This window comes from Lissotriton helveticus, chromosome 3_2, assembly GCF_964261635.1.
Source record: "Lissotriton helveticus chromosome 3_2, aLisHel1.1, whole genome shotgun sequence".
In the NCBI taxonomy this organism is placed as follows: Eukaryota; Metazoa; Chordata; class Amphibia; order Caudata; family Salamandridae; genus Lissotriton; species Lissotriton helveticus.
In genome coordinates this window covers 388,030,366-388,038,741 of record NC_136062.1, presented here as the reverse complement: position 1 = coordinate 388,038,741, position 8,376 = coordinate 388,030,366, and positions in this window count along the sequence as shown.

Below are 8,376 nucleotides of genomic sequence, written 5' to 3'. Positions count from 1 at the left end.
TATCTGGGATAAATATACAGCAGCTGGACCCAATCAGTTCACATACACCACCACGGTCAGCCAATATGATGTCTAGGACCATACGGTTTTGTAACGTCATGAGTCTGTCGGCAGCCATCTCAGCGGTGATGTTACTTAATGCACCGGCTGTTTCGTTTATGGCTCCCTGGACTACACGAGTCAGTTGTCTTATGTGGCGGCTGTTGATCATAGGCCCCCAGAATGGGATGACTCCTTTAAAGAAATCGCCAGCCTCTTGGCCCGCTGTATCTTCAGCATCTATGGCCCCCCTTCGCCGTCTATTAATTACTGTCGGGGGGCTCACTGAGATGATAATCTGCTGGGGCGGTGTAGGTTGGGGGAAGGAGAAATGCAATGTAGCATTTTCCAGACCAGCCTTGAGGTAACCAAGTGCGCGCGTGAGGTCCACAGATAAAGTAGGTGTTGGGGGCAGTGGCCATCGTTGGGAAATTTGGATCAGGTAGGGTGTAGGTCTTGTTACATTCACTATCTCCCATTTTCTGACCATTGCCCTTTCCTCTTACGCAGAATAGGCCCTGGTGGGGCACGGCCCATCCTCCCTGGTTTGTCTGTCTTTTCTGGACTGAAAATGTCTCCCTAAAGGAGGTGGTGTCATTAAAGAGGGAGTAACTGGTGTTTTCACTAATGTCTGCTCGTCCCCATGTTGCTGTGAGAGTTACCATCCTAGCGACGGCTCGTACTGTTTTTGCTTTTATCTCATTCCAGGTATTAGCGTTTTTGATCGGGGTCTCAGGAATGTTCCTAACAGAGGCGGAAAATATCATAGAGAGTGCATAGGTAGATCCAGCATAGCCAAAAGGGAGAGGAATAAAAGGCATTCCTCCGTGCACAGAATGTGGCATTAAACCACAGACCCAACAATTTGTTTTGTTAATCACCAATTGATGTTGGTGAAGTGTGGAGATGAATGTGTTATTGAAGAACTCTTTCCTTCTGTTCATGAGATGTGGAGGAAGATCTACGTGTGAATGCATAGCAGTATTATTCAAGGGCGCGGGGGAAGACGGCGGGAAAACTAGATGAAGGAACCAACCTAGACAAGCCATGATGCAGAAAATAAGAATCATGATAGAAAGGAAAAGGGTAACTTTGTCATGTAACAGTTTCGCACAATGAGTCTTTATCTTCATAAGTTCGGCTGCTTAATCTTTGAGAGGAAAAAAATGCACCAGTAACCGGACTCTTCCCAGCAACCGCTTCACCAAGCGTCCGTCTTGGGCTTAAATAGCCACTGGCAGGCCGGATTCAGATGCAAATGTCTCAAGTCTGTTTGGGGTAGGATCGCAGCCGCGATTTGTACTCTTCTTGTGGTAAAAGTTCTGGGAGGGGTGAAATAAAGTCTGTTGTTTCAGTGTCTTTAAAGTCTGTTTTTTCAGTGTCTCTGGTCTCAGGATCAGCAACAGTGTCCGGAGTTGGTCCGTAGAAGGGTTTGCAATGCGACACGTGCAACCACCCTTTCCGTCCCTCGACCTTGATGGCGGTCCTCGTCGTCAGCAGCACCAGTTTGGGGGACGTCCACCTTATTCTCCAGAGGGCTGGTTCGGTCAAAATTTCTGACGAGCACCCATTGACCAGGCTGAAGGGGGTGCTCATCGGGCGCGGTCTTGTCTGGAAAGGCTGCAGCCACCTGTGAACGGCAAGAACGTAGTGCAGACATCAAAGAAGCCAAGTAATCTGTCAGTACATTTGCATCAATGTCAATTAGCTTTTTAGGAGATGGGACACCCCAGATATTCGGAGGCCTCCCAAATGTAATTTCATAGGGGGACAGACCCGTCCGGGAATGTGCCACCATTCTCATATAGAAGAGGGCAACCGGAAGAGCTGGAACCCAATCTATTTGTTTGTCAGCGCATATTTTTGCTAATTTTGTTTTTAATGTCTGGTTGTGTCGTTCGACTAGGCCTGCTGCTTGTGGATGCCTAACACAGTGAAACTTCCAGGTGTATCCTAGCAGTAAGGAGACAGCTTCCATCAATTTAGAGGAGAATGGTTGTCCGTTGTCAGAGTAAATGACTCTTGGCAACCCGTAGCGAGGGAAGAATTCCCTCACCAATTGCTTGGCAGTCATCTGGGCACCATAGTCTGGGACGGGGTATGCTTCAGTCCATCGAGTTAAGGTACAGACTACTACGAGGACATACTTATATGCCCGACATCTCTCCATCTGTATGTAGTCCATTTGTAGGACTTCAAAGGGGTGATTTGGAGGATGGAACCCTCCTTGTTCAACGGATACACTTTTCCCTGGATTGAACTGACAGCAAATCATACAGGTTCGTACTTTTTGTTTGGCTGCTGCACGCAGATGCTTGTTGTGCCATATCAAATTCAGACTGTCTAACATTCCTTTTTCTCCTAGATGGGCGGGACCATGTGCAGTTTCTATCATTACGGGAACCATTAGGTCAGGGAGAAACCATTTGGACTTATCCTTTGTAACCCAACCTTGATCTGTGTGTGAACCTCCCTCCTCTTTCCATTTTTTCTTTTCGGTGTCTGTGGCTTGGTTTTGGATGTCCACTACATCTCTGGTGGGGTCGACAACTGGACAGATAGTTCTGGTGGTGGTTTCGGTGTTTAGTGTTTTTGTCTGAGCAGCATGTTTAGCTGTGACATCTGCTAGAGCATTACCTCTGGTGATAGAATCTGTGATCTTGGTGTGTGCTTTACATTTCATTATGGCTATTTCTGTGGGTCTGTGTATTGATTCTAGTAACTGGAGAATAAGATCTCCATGTTGGATTTTTGTTCCATGAGAGGTTAGGAAACCTCTCTCTCTCCAAAGGATGCCAAAATTATGGACTACCCCGAACGCATATTGCGAATCGGTGTAGATATTGACTCGTTTTCCTTTGGACCATTCACATGCTTGGCTGAGAGCTATTAGTTCTGCTGCTTGTGCTGATTGTACAGATATTCTGGCGGCTAAAAGGACTGAATTTTCAGTAGTGACAGCATAGGCTGCTGAAAGTTCGCCTGATTGGAGGCGCATACAAGAACCGTCTACAAACAGTGTGTGTTCTGGTGTACTTAGAGGGACGTCTGTAAGATCAGACCGGGGTTTTGTGACTAGTTCGACTACCTCTAGGCAGTCATGGATCGGATTATCAACTGGGATAGCAGGCAGTAGCGTAGCTGGGTTGAGGATATTGCATCTTTTGATGACGATGTGGGGTTGGAACAGAGTGACTTCATAGTCTGTAAGGCGAGCTATGGTCAAGTGTTGTGTCTGTGTCCTATTCAAGAGTAATTCCACTGCATGTGGAACTTGTACTTCAAGAGAGTGTCCTAGTACTATGGAGTCACTTTGTGGAAAAGTAAATTTTGCCATGTTCTGTGTCCCTACGTGTCATCCATCATATGTTATGTGTGCATGATTAATATGCATATGTTATTTCCCATGTTCGATTAAAAGACGCAATTACAGTTGTGTCCACCTCTAGTATGTCAGTTTCCAGTTCTCGTGAATAATACGAGTATTAGGCCTATGTAAAGTTATGTTGCCACGTTTCTCAGTGTGCACGTTATTTCATTGAAAGTCCCCGTTTCCAGGCCTCAAAAGGGCCCGGACACCAGATTCAGCTCCTGTCTCCTGAAGCCCTCGCTGAGGAGCGACACGGCCCCCACCTGTATCCTCGACCCTTCACTTACTTCCTGCCTCGCAGTGCCCGGTGCAGCCTGGCTCTGCCTCTGAGTCTGCCAAGACTATGTTATGATTCCAGTTATCAGTTCAGCCCTCCTTCCCTGCATTCCTAAAGCTACTGAATCGCATCAATAGTTTCCGTCATTGTCTAGCCTTCAGGGCTCCATGTTAGAGAATACTGTATTTAATGGTCATTTAATATTCTTCATCACGCACTACATGTAGAATAATGCATGCTCCAGTCTTAGAGTCTGTTAGCCTTTCCCCTCTTGACTTCTAGTTTATATCAACATGTTCCCTAAACATCAGATACTAGATAGGGTTTAGGTACATGTCGCTCCGACCCTCCAGACTTCAGTCTCTGCTCCTAGCACAGAGTTCATAGCCCCCAGCTTCTCCTAGTAATACGTCATTGCCAGTTTGCGCGCACCACTAGGTTAGAGGTCCCGGCTCCTCAGGTAGCCCCCTCCATGGTTTCCGCCCCATTCATGACATATTCTGTTACGTTTGCATCACATGTCTATGTATACGCCCTGTTACACTTTCTTCTCACCCTTATCTTTCGCGACTGCTACGCGTCACACCTACTGCTCCACCCACTGTTACGCCTATTGCAATGTAATGCTATGTGTTTGCGTTATGTATATATGCTCATGTTTTGTTATTAAAAGTTATCCTTCCCTTGTCCAGATCCTGCCCCCGGCAGCGCTGCCATCCTATTCCTGTGCAGGTTGTCCTGATCCTGTCCTTATGCTGTAATAAATCTGCAAAACTCCCACTACCTCGAATCTTGACTCTTATTTTATTGAGCTATCTGTTATTCATTCATGCACTCAAAAATAGGGTATTATTTATTTATTTACCACAACTTTGTCGTATTGCTAGAGCTGTAGCTGCAACAGATTTCAGACAGGCAGGCAAACCTTGTGCAACAGGGTCAAGAGTGCTAGAAAAATAAGCACAGGGACGGTGTTTGTTAGCTTGTGTTTGTGTGAGTACTGACAAGGCTGTACCTTCCCGTTCTGTGACAAACAGGACAAAAGGTTTGGCATAATCAGGTGTGGCTAGGACAGGTGCAGAGCATAATGCCTGTTTGAGGGTGTCAAAAGCAAAAGTGTGCTCAGGTGTCCATGGCAATGGGGAAGAGGTTGCGCTTGTTAGCTGTATCAGGGGTTTGGCCAGGTATGCAAACTGGGGAATCCACTGTCTACAGTAAGACCTGAGACCAATAAAAGCACGGACTTCTTTCTGTGTCTTGGGGACAGGAATGTTAAAAATGAGTTGAATTCTTTCAGGTGTGAGTGCCCTACCCTCCTTTGACAGCAGGTGTCCTAGGTAGGCCACCTGCTGTAAACACAATTGTAATTTCGAGGGTGACACCTTGTGGCCATGTTGTGCAAGGAACATTAGGACAAAATCGTGATGCTTGTTCACATTCCGATTCGGAGCGTGCAGTGATCAGTAGGTCATCGACATATTGTAATAATGTCGTATTGGTGGGCAGAACAATGTCGTCTAACTGTCTTTTAAGTGCCTGACTGTAGATACTGGGGCTTTCTGTATATCCTTGGGGAGCTCTTGTAAAACAGAAGCTACGACCTTGTAAGGAGAATCCGAATAGGTAGTGACTGTCTTGGTGGATCGGTACACTGAAGAAAGCATTCTTCAGATCGATTACAGTGAAATGTGTAGCCTCAGGATCTATGGCTGTTAACAGAGTACTGATGTCTGAGACCACGGGGTATTGTGGTACTACACATTTGTTGAGTTCACGTAAGTCAGACTGGTGGCGCACCGTCATCAGTTTTCTTTCGGACTGGCAGAACTGGCGAGTTACATATGTTGGAAGGTACTTCTCTGACTACTCCTTTTTGTATCAGGTCATCAATAATCTGGATAAGGGCTTGTTCTGCATCTGGGGGTAATTTGTACTGACGGACACGGGGTAGGACAACGCCTTCTTTCAATGTCACTAGGTTGTGGTGTAATATCCATAAATCCTATGTCTGTTGGATCAGTAGCCCATAATGTGACGGGAATGTTTCTTAGTCTGACATCTAGTTCTCTTGTAGTGAAATGGCCTTTAAAATCTCGGAGGAATAGTCGGACTCCTTCCGGGGAACAACATATTATAGCACCTAGTTCTTTTAGTGTCTGAATGCCAAGGAGATTCTCGGGACAGGATTTTGTAAGCACTAAGTCGGTGGAAGTTTTAAGAGGACCAACTTGAAGTGATATTGGTTCAGAAACTTGATTGATGACAGGTGTACCTGAGAAACCCAATGAAATACTATTTGAGCCAGAGAGGGGTACCTTGGGAATTTCATTGCGTTGCACTGTCGTCCTACTAGCCCCGGTGTCGATCAGAAATTTTGCTTCTTTACCTAGGAGTTTAGCATATACATAGGGACCCTCTTGGTCAACCGGGACCGTGATCAGTGGACGACTATCGTGTTCCCCCCAGCTGTCTCATAAAATTGTGGGGAATTCAGGATAGGATGATACTGGATACTGATAGAGTTGGGTAGTAGGTTTTGTATCAGTTGGCGGAGCAGAAGGTCGAGGTGGGTAGTTACGAGGTTGTGTCTTCCCAGTGGCAATATTATGTTGTAATACTGGACAGTCACACACAAAATGACCTGGCTTTTTGCAATAGTTACAAGTAACTTTTTCCTGCGATACTTGGGGTTGTTTAGGAGTCTGTTGGATCGTATTAGTTTGTGCTACCAGTACCTTAATTTTAATATCCTTTGTCCTTTTCTTTTCTTGTTCGTCTCTAATTCTATTTTGATGATATTGGAGCATCTGAAGGGCTTGCGAAGGAGAGCTTGCTTGCCAAGTACTCTCTACCTTCAGTATTCTATTTCTAATTGTCGGTAAGGCATTTTCTACGAATTTGGAGACAAATAATCGACTATAGGTGTCTTCTCCTGAGGAGAGACCGCTGTTGATTAGAAAACATTTTTCCAATCTTGTGTAATAGTCCCCTATATCCTCGTCTGGTTTCTGTTTGCATGCAGAGATAGCATCCCAATCTTCTTTCTTAGTGGTCAGTAACTGGGATAGTATTTTAGGGAGACAGCGAGGGAGTTCCTGAACTAGGGGTCCTAAGCCTTGTCCAGGATTGCGAGTAATGTCTTCTTTCTCTAATTCCGTCCATGTTACCTTTTTTCCTTCAATCTCCCAGTCCTTTCCCTTTAGTTTGTCATACGTTCCCTGTGGTAATAGGACCTTGAGTATAATATTGAGGTCTTTGTAAGTAAAGGAACCCATTTGGAGGATATCCTTGAGTTCCCTGTGGAAACCCGAGGGATCCTTTTCATGAGAAGGGACCATTTTCTTCATTTCTAGTATCTCTAGTTTTGTCAGAGGGGTGTAAACAAATGTTTGTTGTAACTTCCCTGCGGAGTCTGCTACGGGGTGTACTTCTCGGGGAGGGAACTGTCCTTGGTCATATTGATGGGTATTTATATCATAACTGTCTGTAAAGCACTGAACATATCGCTGTCGTAGATCAAGGAAAATATTTAGAAACTCTTGTCCCCTGGCCACCCACCTCCCTTCTAAACAGTCCCGTAAGAGAGAGTGTAACTTTTTAGGCGGGCAACCAGTGTCTCCGTACATTGTAATGAGGTGTTGAACCATATAGATGCTGGCAAATCTTTGAGAAGTTAGAGGGATTGATAAGAACATTTGGGCAACTATATCAGGGTCATATATAGAGTATTGAGATACCCAATGTGTGCTTGATCTAGCGAGTTCTTTTTCTTGTGTGGTGAGTGGAGGCTCGTCGTCCATCCAATCATCTAGGGCTTCTTGTGTTCGTTGGAACAACTTATCTGTGGGGGCTGACAATTTCTTAGTTTTAAGTTTGAATTGTCCATTATTTTGAGAATGAGGGATACGGGAACGTACTGCACTGTGAAAAGAAGTTCCTTCTCCCCTGTCTTTGTTTGTACTTTCATTCTCTGTTTCCTGGGTAAGGGCATCTTTTTGATGGTAATCAGAAACCTTGCTCGTGAAGAGAGGAATAAAGAGATCTATTTCTTTTATTTTATTATAATTTCCTGCGATTACTGCTTGATCTAGTTGTAATAAATCATCAGGAACTCTTTTTCCTGCGCTAGCTATCATTCTGATAAAACAAGTGATCATGAATCGTGAGAGGCATTTTTTATGTGCTATGGGTCTATTTTTAATAGCTTCCTGTAACGTGGATAAGTTTTCTCCCGTTCGGAGAGCCTTGTAAATTTTGTTTAGGCAATTTGTGACATTTGGTACTTCTTGTAAACCTTCTAGAGTCTCTCGTAGGCGAAGAGAGATATTTGCTTGTGACCCTTCCCCTGGGGTTGGGTCATAATCGCACTCTAACGTGGGTGGAGGTTCGCTTGAGGTGTCAGGGGTGGGTTCAGTTTGTGCGACTATTCGTCTGGCGATTACCTGATTGGTATAAGCAGGAGGAGGTTCCATTAAGTAGGTAGTAATAAAATCATCGGGTACGGGAGAAACCTTAGGGCGTGGAGGTGCTGTAGGGATACTAGAGTCTGAGCTAACCTCGGACCCTATTTTCGGTGAGAGGACAGGATATATACCCGTCGCATAGGCCGAGGCCTCCCTTTTCTTTTGTTCAAAACTAATATCATCTTTCTGATCCTGTAACTTTTTCATCTTACTTTCTTCTGACATTC